The sequence below is a fragment of the Cavia porcellus genome, unplaced genomic scaffold (genome assembly GCF_034190915.1).
Source record: "Cavia porcellus strain 051 isolate PalLab524CR breed Dunkin Hartley unplaced genomic scaffold, mCavPor4.1 scaffold_15, whole genome shotgun sequence".
NCBI lineage: Eukaryota > Metazoa > Chordata > Mammalia > Rodentia > Caviidae > Cavia > Cavia porcellus.
Genome location: NW_026947498.1, coordinates 54,146,754 through 54,156,677, shown reverse-complemented (window position 1 = coordinate 54,156,677; position 9,924 = coordinate 54,146,754). Strand labels below are relative to the sequence as shown.

The following is a 9,924-nucleotide window of genomic DNA, read 5'->3' as shown; positions in this document are numbered from 1 at the left end:
ACTCATTCAGTTTGTTTTATAAATACCTACTATGTGCCAATAATGTAACAATTTCTCCAGTCCCTGCCTAAGTAACGTGATCTATGGTGATGCTTGTTTGCTAAGCATGAATCTTATCTGGAGAAAATGTTGAGAAAGTGTCCAGGCTTCTGAGGCTGAAGTTCAAAGTCAGGGTAGAAGGATCCAGTTCACCTGCTTTAGACTAAATGTCTATATCCTACCCCCCCACACACACCATATTCATACATTGAAAACTCAATCCCCAGGGTAACAGTATTTAGAGGTGGGGTTCTGAAGTAGTTAGATTAGGCAATAAGAATATACATTTGTGGCAAGATCAATGCCTTGATAAAGATGAAGACATTATATTTCTCTGTCTACCATGTGAAGATACAGCAAGAAGACAGCCACTTGCAAGTCTGGAAGAAAGTTCCACAAGATTAAAGATGGGTGAGCACTTTCATCTCGGGCTTTCCATGCTCCTGAGCTGTGAGAAATAAGCATTTGCATTTTAAACACTCAGGGTATAGGACTTTGATAACAGCCCATGATATCACACCTGTGAATTCCTTGACAATGAATTCACCAAATGATTTCTTTGTAGAACGACCCGATTTACTGCTAATACCAGTCAGAAGATCAGATCCAAAACTTGCTCACAGAATGATAGAGCCTCACTTTGTGCTGCAGGAAAGTTTAAGGATAGCTTAAGCTCCTGTGTCCTTACACTCTACTAAGCACTTAGGTATGTTGTTATTCATTTCAATCCCAGAATACCCCAAAGCAGGTTTCTTCAGACATATTTTATTGAAGGCATATGATGCTCAGTGAGTAAAGCACATTCAAGGTGACCCTGTTGGTAAGATATAGGCGGATTTCAGCTCGGGTCCTCTGGTCCCCCTCCAGCTCTGGACCTCGCATCTCTGCTGTGAAAGTCTGTGCTGGAGAAAGATTTTTGGTTACAGATTTGAATTGCCCTTGACTTTTTGAAATAATTTTAAACCAGCAAATATAGTTTCTACAACTATAATTCCCTTTTTTATGTGTTTATTTAAAACAAAGGTTGGCAAGGTATAGGAAGAAAGGAGGGAAAACAACGAAGCTAACATAGAAGTATATAGGAAGCATCTCAAACTGGTTTTTTTTTTTAGAGAAGAAAGCAAAACAGAAAAAAGGGTAGCAATAATACACAATTTCAAAAAAAAAACCAGTAAGAAATCACCATCACTGGTCATTGGGGAAATGCAAATTAAAACAGCATTGAGATTTCATCTCACTCCAGAAAGAATAGCTGCCATCAAGAAATCAACTGATAACAAGTGTGGGCAAGGCTCAGGGAGAAAGGAACACTGCTCCACTGTTGGTTGGAGTGCAGACTGGTGCAGCCACTGTGGAAATCAGTATGGCGATTCCTCAAAACAGTAGGAGTGGAAGTTCCATGCAATCCAGCTATTCCCCTCCTGGGTATTTTCCCAGAAAAATTGAAAAGGTCATGTCTCAGCGATATATGTGCACCCATGTTCATAGCAGTGCAATTTGTATAGCTAAATCTTGGAAACAACCCAAATGCCCATCAACCACAGAATGGATCAAACATTTTTAAAATACAGAAAATAAAAGGATACAGTGGAGGAAGCTATGTCTCATTCATATAAAACTGCTGACCTCGGTGATTATTCAGATCCAATCCTTACAAAATAGCATTTCAAGTCAGCACTTAAGCCAGTGTTATTAGTTTTTGTTCCAAAAAGTTAAAGCTATAAACTTCACATTTTGATATATTAGCAAAAGCATTGAAGCTTTTTATTTTTAAGTCCATTTTGGTCCGAGTGTAACCTGGTGAGTTTTTTGCCAAATGTAAACAGAAACATGGATTCCAAAGGCAAAGAACATAACCCTGATGAAACATAAACATAGAACTTAAGAAAGGATGGTATGTAGTGAGGGCGTGGATTGGGCAGGAACAATTCCCTCATAAATAAGGAGTTGAAATTTTCAATTGCAGCAAGGCTTCTTAGCAAGGACATTAGATAGGAACCTGGATTTAAATCCTGGCTTTCCTATATTCCAGGACATGGCCTTGAGCAAAAGACTTTACCTCTCTAAGCCTTCATTTCTTCATCTTCAAAATAAGGAGAATAATATCTGTGCCTCTCAAATTTGTTACATTTCTACAAATAAAGGGCTGTTTGGTTATCTACTTTTCCTGGAGTGAGCTTTAGTACTCTGTATTTTTTGTAGGAATTTGTCAGTTTAAATTATTGAATGCATTAGCATAAAGTTGTTCATAAGATTCTGTTATTAGTCTTTTAATATCTACAGGATCTATATTGATGTTATTTCTCTTCTGATGGTATTTTTATATGTTATAATAAATTTCTGAAATCAGATAGGTGCTAAATGAATGTTTACTGACTTGGAATGTATGGTTCCAAGTGATCAAGTCTACAATGCACACACTGCTTCAAAATACTGGTTCATTAGTTCATTCATGCTATATATCCTCTCACCCATCCATCCTCCTCCGTCTCCTCAGCCAAATTTTCATCTACCCAGTTGGTAGCTGAAGAAAAAAATACAGAGAAATAATAATAGAAAAGTACTTTAAATATACGAGTGGAAAAGCACTGAAGATATTTTTAAAGAGTGTGAGTCTTTTTAAAGATGCAATAGGTGTAGGTCATAATTTCTAGAGGTATAGAAAGCCTTAAACTTCCCTAGAAGCTTGAGACACAAATGCTTCAGCTCAATGAAAACAGAAATATCTCAAATTTAGTATTCAAGGAAAAAAATGACTTGGACTTGCGCCTTACCTTTCTGTCACTAGAAAACAAATATAGCTTGCCAGGAAAATGATCTGATCCAAAACAAACTGACTTCTGGCTGAAAGGCTTTGTCTAGCTAGACAGCTGTACAGCGTGTGTTCCTGAAGAGCACACCTGGAGTCACTTCTTGTATCTTCCATCTTCCAAATGACCAAGACACATCTGCTTTCAGTAAGACCCAAGTGACCTATTTCAGCTTGATGACTGGATTCTGACACACTGGAGGGGCGGGGGGAGATAGAACCACAGTTACACTGGGCAGAATCAAATATTTACACCCAAATTTTACTGTATATACAAATAACAACCAAAATTAGCATTTTGCCTTAACTCTAAGATGTGGGTAGTCTAAAATTTGGAAGTGTCTTAGCATCAGTGTGTAATTTTTTTCTCTTCCTCCCTCTTACTCCAAGGGAGCAGTGACCTTCAAGTCTGTCGATTCCAAAGCTGCAATTAAAATAATTGTATCTCTTAAAATCAATGCTGTCTTAGAAAGAGGAACTAAGATGCAGTGAATCTGGCCAGAAGACTAACTTGTCTCTATATGCTCAATGCCTTGTGTGCAATATTATTTTAATATATGTTTGTAAAAACAGCAGATACTTCAATAAGTTACACATTGAATTTTTTATTAGGGAAAATTTCAAGCACATTCTAAAATACAGAGTGTATACTTTACCCAGCTTGAATGATTTCCACTCATGACCTGTCCTGTTCCCTTTCTGCCCTAGATAAATTTTGAAACAAATCTCTCATGTCAGAGCATTTCATCACCAAATGTTTTAGTGTCTATCTAAAAAAGACAAGGCTTACCCTTTTTTAAAAAGCAAGGACAGCAACATCATCACCCCCTCCTAAAACTCCTAACAGCTCTCTAAAAACAACATTAATAAATTCCTTAATCATACCAAGCATCCATTTAGTATTTATACTTTCTCTGGTTATCCTATAAACAATCTCTATCACTGTCTTTTGTATTTTTGAGAGATTATTGTCCTTAAGTCTAAGTAAAGCCCATAGTTCTTTTGCTTTTTTTTTTTCTCCTGGTGTTTATTATTTTTGTTGATGTTAAAGAAACAGCACTTTTTGTCTGGTTGAGTCTTGACTTCAACTGATGGCATCCCCATGACATCATTTAACGTATATCATTTTTTCCATATTTTTGTGCATTGACATTTAAATCTGTAGGTCTGTGCAGATTTAGTTTGGTAGTTTAGTACAGTGCTTCCACCATGTAACACATAATGCCTGGTGTGGTGCCTGGTGGTCAACTTGTAACACCAGCTAAACAGAATCAGCATGGTGCTGAGCATGAATGGCCCACCTGAGGATTGCTGCCAGCATAAAAGGGAGAACTGGAGAGGAAGCAGTGGTGGTGTTAGTTCTCTTGGTTGTCGTTGGTTCTCATGTTGCTGTTGGTTCTTCTGGAGGAGCTTTTTGAGCTTCTTTCCTGACATGAACTTGGTTGTTCTCATTGTCAGAGGATCTCAAGACCTTAGTGTTGCTAATAATGGCTGCAGTTCATTTTGAGGGAGCGCTGGTCCTTACTTTGGAGCATCACTTCCTGGCTCCGGTGCAGAACACTCAGCCAGCTGGAGACAGATCATTCATCCTGCTGGCATAGACTTTCTAGCTTCCACTGCCGACCTTAGGGCCTTCCCAGAGCAGATCTGTGAAATAGACTTGAATGAGATATTGTCATGGGCTCTAAGTCTCCAGTTGGATTTGTAGGGGGCATTGTCAAGGGCTATAGGTCTTTGGTTGGACTCATGAAGGACATTACCATGGGATCTAAGCCCTCAGTTGAATTCTTTTGGGGCCTTAGTGTGTGGACAGCTTTCCAGCACTTTTTGTGCTTGACTCTTTGAGTCACTATTATAAAATAATTCTATGAATTATGTGTCCTGTATTAAAATGTTTTCCTTGCAAACCCTGACTGTAACACCTGGTCATGTTTTTGAATGTTACTAGTTTTTTGGTGATGATTTCTTAGGTCATATCCAGCACTTCATTAATACAACTGTACCATTTGCTAAAACTGCCTCAGAAATATACGTAGAAGATAATGAATCCGAGATAGTAGCTTTGTTACCTGTTCATTCTTAGGTGTGTTTTGGTAACAAGGAAAAACATTTCCCTCAAATAGGCCCAGTTGACAAGCTCCTCCACGACAGTGTGTTCCACAGTGACCTGAGAGTTGTGTGCCCAGCCCACCTCACATGAACAAAGCAGCATGACATGCAGTCATGCAGTCATTTCAGTGAGGCAAAAAAGGGTAAGGGGACTGCAAGAGTTTCTATAACAAAAGCGTTGCTTATAGTTTTAAGTGTATAGCTCAAACACTGAAACACGCACATAAAAATGCAACATGTGATTGCATCCAGCTCAGGAATTGTGTCTTCAGCCATCACTAGCACAGCATTTCTTACATAATTCTGCTACTTTTAGAACAACAAAGGAATCATAGATCTTAAGCAATAAGTTTTACCTCTGCTCACAGCCTTTCGGGAAAAGAGTGATGTGTATGGGTAGGCCTTCAAACAGACTTAAGTGGACCCGAGGTAGCTGTAGAGACCAGAATAGCCACTATTAGTTTGATTCCATTGGTCGCTTTCTTTCGACTCTAGCCATTTTTTCCTAGTACCGACTAACTTCATTGTGCTTTAGGCTGCATAGTCCTATGGGTGAGACAGGCATTCAGATGACCTGGTACATTACAGCAAGAGCTTTCTAACATTTTTGGTGCCATTTAATGAGTTTGATCATGAAAACGCTAACATGCAAGTGTGTATGTGAGTGTGATGTGATATATAGATCTATAAGTACACATATATTTTCTTTGAAACTAAAGTTTCATACTCAATCATCCTTGCTATGTGTGATATATTCTGGTACTCTCTTTTCTATTCTATTACTTTGTAAAAAAAAAAAAAAAAACAGTAAAAATGCTGGTTGTGACCCACTAAATTTATTTCAAAGAGCATAGCAGGTCATAACTTTCATCTTGAAAGCCACATCCTACAGGGAAAGTAGAGACTGAAGACATCAAAGTAAAGTTCTTTGGAGCCAGACTGATTCCAGCTGCTGAAATTAAGACTCATAAGAAACTGGAGCATCTCTACATTGTGAACTGGAACATAAACCAGAGCATGGCTGTATTTGTCACATGACAGGACACTGTATGACCAAGGTGATCAGACAGTCTTTTGCATGTAATTTGTATACAGGTTAAATCTGGAAGGTACATAAATACCCTCCTGAGAGCCTCCTGAGCGAAGCCCCCTGGCCCAGCAGCCCTGCCTCTCCTACGATAGCCTATATGATCATCACTTTGAACCAATAATCTCCCATCACATCAACCCAATTCTACTTTTCCAGCTTGACAGGATACTCTATGCTCTCTGAAGCCAAAAGGGGAGAGAATATTACCTCCAACACTGCAGCATGATGAATCTTTCTACCTTTAAATAAAGCCCTGCTCACAAAGCTTGTCTGCTGGCTTTTTGAGTGTCCTGTGACGGGAGAACTGGGTAGGAGATTAATAATGCTATTGCTATAGTCAACTATGTTGCCTTACAGTTTTTCACCTCTTTCCTTGTAAAGAGATTCCAGCTCCAGGGAAGAAAAAGAAAAAAGAGAAGAGGAAAGAAAAATCCACACACTATCAGTACGTTTACCCTTGGGATCAAGTCACTCAGATGGTGTTTTCACAACATAAATTGTTTATGCATTCTGCTAGCTTTTAAGATGTTTGGGCAGAAATCAAAATTTCCCTCTAGGTTTATTCAGTGCCAAAGCTTAACTTCCTCTACCACACACATACACACACAAAGATACACGCATGTGCACACTCACATTTATACACACAGATATTAACATATGTGGAAGTGATTTATATTACAGTGTTAATTTCCCACTTAGCAGGAGCACTGAGCTCTTTTTCCAGAATATGATCCACTTAATGTGTTACTGTATGAAGTTAATAATATTTTTGGTAACTAAAAAGAAAGAAAGAACCCATGAGTCATGAAAAATCCAAGAAGATTATTCTGATGTTTGTTTATCTTGAACTAAATTTGCAGAGAAAAAAAAATCAGTCTGGTAGCTAAAACTGCACACTCACATTCTTTTGTATGAGTTAATTATACTTAACTGCTCTGTAATGTCCTGATTAATTATTTCCCGTTCCAGTCAGTTGATTGTGCATTTTGATATGAAACCTGAATCCTGATGAGAATCTTGAACCTATTTCTCATCTTGCTTAAGGCCCCTGTGGAGCTGATCTGAACAACTAGCTTGAAATAGCCTGAATCTTCATCAGCGCCCTAGAAGAGTTAAGTCTGACACAGGTAGTGACAGGGGAACTGTATTTTTGGCTTGGGGCACGGGATCACCACTTAGCACAGGCAGAAATGAGCTGTGGTGGGGTACACTGCACTACTTGTGAGAAATGCATCTCTCTACTCTGCACAACACTGGTGAATTGTCTTACACCAGAAAGCTCTCCATGGTGTCTAGAGTGATCAGGACACTCAAAGACAAGACTGCCAGATGAGTCTTTAGAGTTAGGAGAAGCCAAGTATATCAGTTTCCCATTGTAGCAACCCCCAAATTTAGTGGCGTAGAACAAAACAAGTCTGTTAGCTTATAGTTCCATGTGTCAGAAGTCCTGGGTTTCTTCTAGAGTCCTGTGTTCTTGTCTTTTCCAGTTGCTAGAGGCCTTCATTTTCCTAGGTGCATGACTCCTTTTCCAACTTCAATGTTGGAATATAATCTTTAAATCTCTGGCCTCTTCTTTTTCGTTTTTTTCCTGCCTCTTTTTCCCCTTTATATGGGCCCTTGTGACTTCACTGTGTCCATAAGATCTCCAACCTTCTCCTCAACCCCAAATTTTTGTCTTCATCATATTTGCAAGTTTCCTTTACAGTGTAAACTCCATGTTCACAGGTTCTAGGAATTAGGATGTAGATGTCTTTGGAGAACATTATAATTTGAATACCTCCTTCAAAGCCTATGTTGAAACTTAATTGTCAGTGTAATGGTATAGCGAGGCAGGGCATCTGAGGGATGATTAGTCTATGACTCGTGGGTGAGGTTAATGTCTTTAAGTAAAGTGGTTTGTGGAGTGGGTTCTCCTTCACACTTTGCTCTCTCACCCTGTGATACCTCTCACCGTGTTATGGCCCCCTCAAGATGTAGCCTCCCAACCTTGGACTTCCTAGTCAAGTAACATATGGTTTGTAATTTGCCTAGTCTGTGATATTCAGTTGTAGTAATACAAAATGGACTCAGTCAGGGACTGTTAAATTCTGCATGCCACCCTATATAGACAGACTGAGCAGAGCTCAGTAGGTAAAGACTGAGCCTTGGTATGCTCCCACCCCTGGCTCAGAGTAGTGTTGAGCCAAACCCTTGCAGGCAGTGGGAGAGGGAGTCAGGAGGTCTGTGGTTGTGAATTCTAAGCTTCATAAAATGATATAAAGATGCCCCAAAGCTTCCCTGCTTCTTCTCTGGCTACAGACTAACTTCCATTCTGTTTCCCCTAAAACCACAAAGCCATATTTACTTGGAACTCAGACACAACTCAAATCTCTTAGTCCATTTTGTGCTGCTGTAACAGACAACTTGAGACTAGGTAACTTATAAAGAACACAGATTTATTTCTTACAGTTCTGGAAACTAGAAATCCAAGGTCAAGGAGTGCATATCTATTAAAAGTCTTCTTGAGTTATCTTATGGCAGAAGGGTAAGAATGTACATGCAAGAGAAGAGGCCCAAACTGATGCTTTGATAGGAAATGCACTCTGGAGATAACCCTTCCTAGTGTAAGAGCATGAATCCATGAGTTCCTCCCCCATGACCAAAGTGCTTCTTCCTATCAAATCCCACTTCCAAGCACTTCCCAACACTGGTGCCCTGGGATCTGTTTCCACATGTGAAGTCTGGGAGACATATTAAGACTATGACACCAAGACACCACTTTAGTGTACAAGTGTAGGTAGGCCTGAAGGGAGCAGGAAGGTGCCCCTAAGATTCTGAATTTAATGGTTAGGGTTGCTCCTAGGGTTAAATTATAAAAATCAACACAGATTGTTTTGTAAAGTTATGCAGTAAACAGGTTAATCTCAGGTCATGGGTAGCGCACACATACTTTTAAAGGAGAGTGTAAGAATCGAGAGGGTTAATGAGGTTGGGAATAAAGACGCACAAAGAGGTCACTGTGGGTCACCATCTTACCTTATCCCTTTTCCTGACAAACCCACTGAGCTTGTTCCCACAAAAGATGAAGGCAGGATACACTAAAGCTTAAGTCTATAAACTTTAGGTCATGTAAGTCTCTGTACTTTCCTCTGATTCCAGGCTCAGTATGAAAACCTAGTTTAATTAAGCTTCTCAGGGAGCCCCCTACACAGACAGATAGGCTGTCAGTCTCAGATGAACTTGACAGACAGACTCTGTTTCTCATAGAAAATTAACAAACCGGCATGTTGGCTTGCATATATTCATGTTTTGGGAGTTTAGTTAGCATGAGTCAGCACCTCCAGGCTGTCAATCTCTGGTCTGTGTGACAGATATTCTAATTTCTCATGAAAATTAACAAACATCTATGAAGGTTTATATTTATTAATGCATTACAAGGTAGCTTATTATGAGTTCATATCAACTCTGATCAGCTCCAAGGTCCCTGTAAGATGAGCAGCAATGAATATCATCACACTGTTAAGTTCCTCAGCCTCCACTGATTTATGCTCTTAAGAATCCTGCACTCCCTTTCTTGCAGGTCACCCTCATTTGCCATCTATCTGCCCCGTCATGAAGGGGATCAGGTTTGTTTTGCTCATTCTTGGATGGCTGCTGCCAAAGGCTTGGCACAAAGTAGGTGCCTGATAAATGTCTGCTGAGCCAATAAATAAATGGATGCTGTCCTGACCTCTCCTTGTGTCTCTTTTTCAGCCACTAGAGAGTGGAAAATGGATGCTAACACAACAAAAGATTGAGGAGTAGATATTATAAATTAAGGGAAAGGTCACATTCAAGATAAGATGGAGGGTGCTTTGTGGAGTTAACAGGAGCCTGTCTTCCCAGGAGCAAGCGAGAG

The 9,924-nt window shown here is 39.6% G+C and overlaps 1 long non-coding RNA gene across 2 annotated transcripts in view; it reads right to left on the bottom strand.

Annotated features, from left to right (window-relative positions):
- Positions 1–414: 414 nt before the first annotated feature.
- The window catches only part of LOC134470483 (uncharacterized), a 107,020-nt gene continuing 97,510 nt past the window's right edge, over positions 415–9,924 (bottom strand). Inside the window, exons 3-4 of one of the 2 annotated variants that reach the window (XR_010039408.1) lie at positions 5,314–5,390; positions 415–4,495 (exon numbers count right to left, since the gene is read on the bottom strand). This is a non-coding gene — a long non-coding RNA (uncharacterized LOC134470483). The remainder of the gene's footprint in view (positions 4,496–5,313; positions 5,391–9,924) is intronic. The other variant, XR_010039407.1, reaches the window with a different exon arrangement.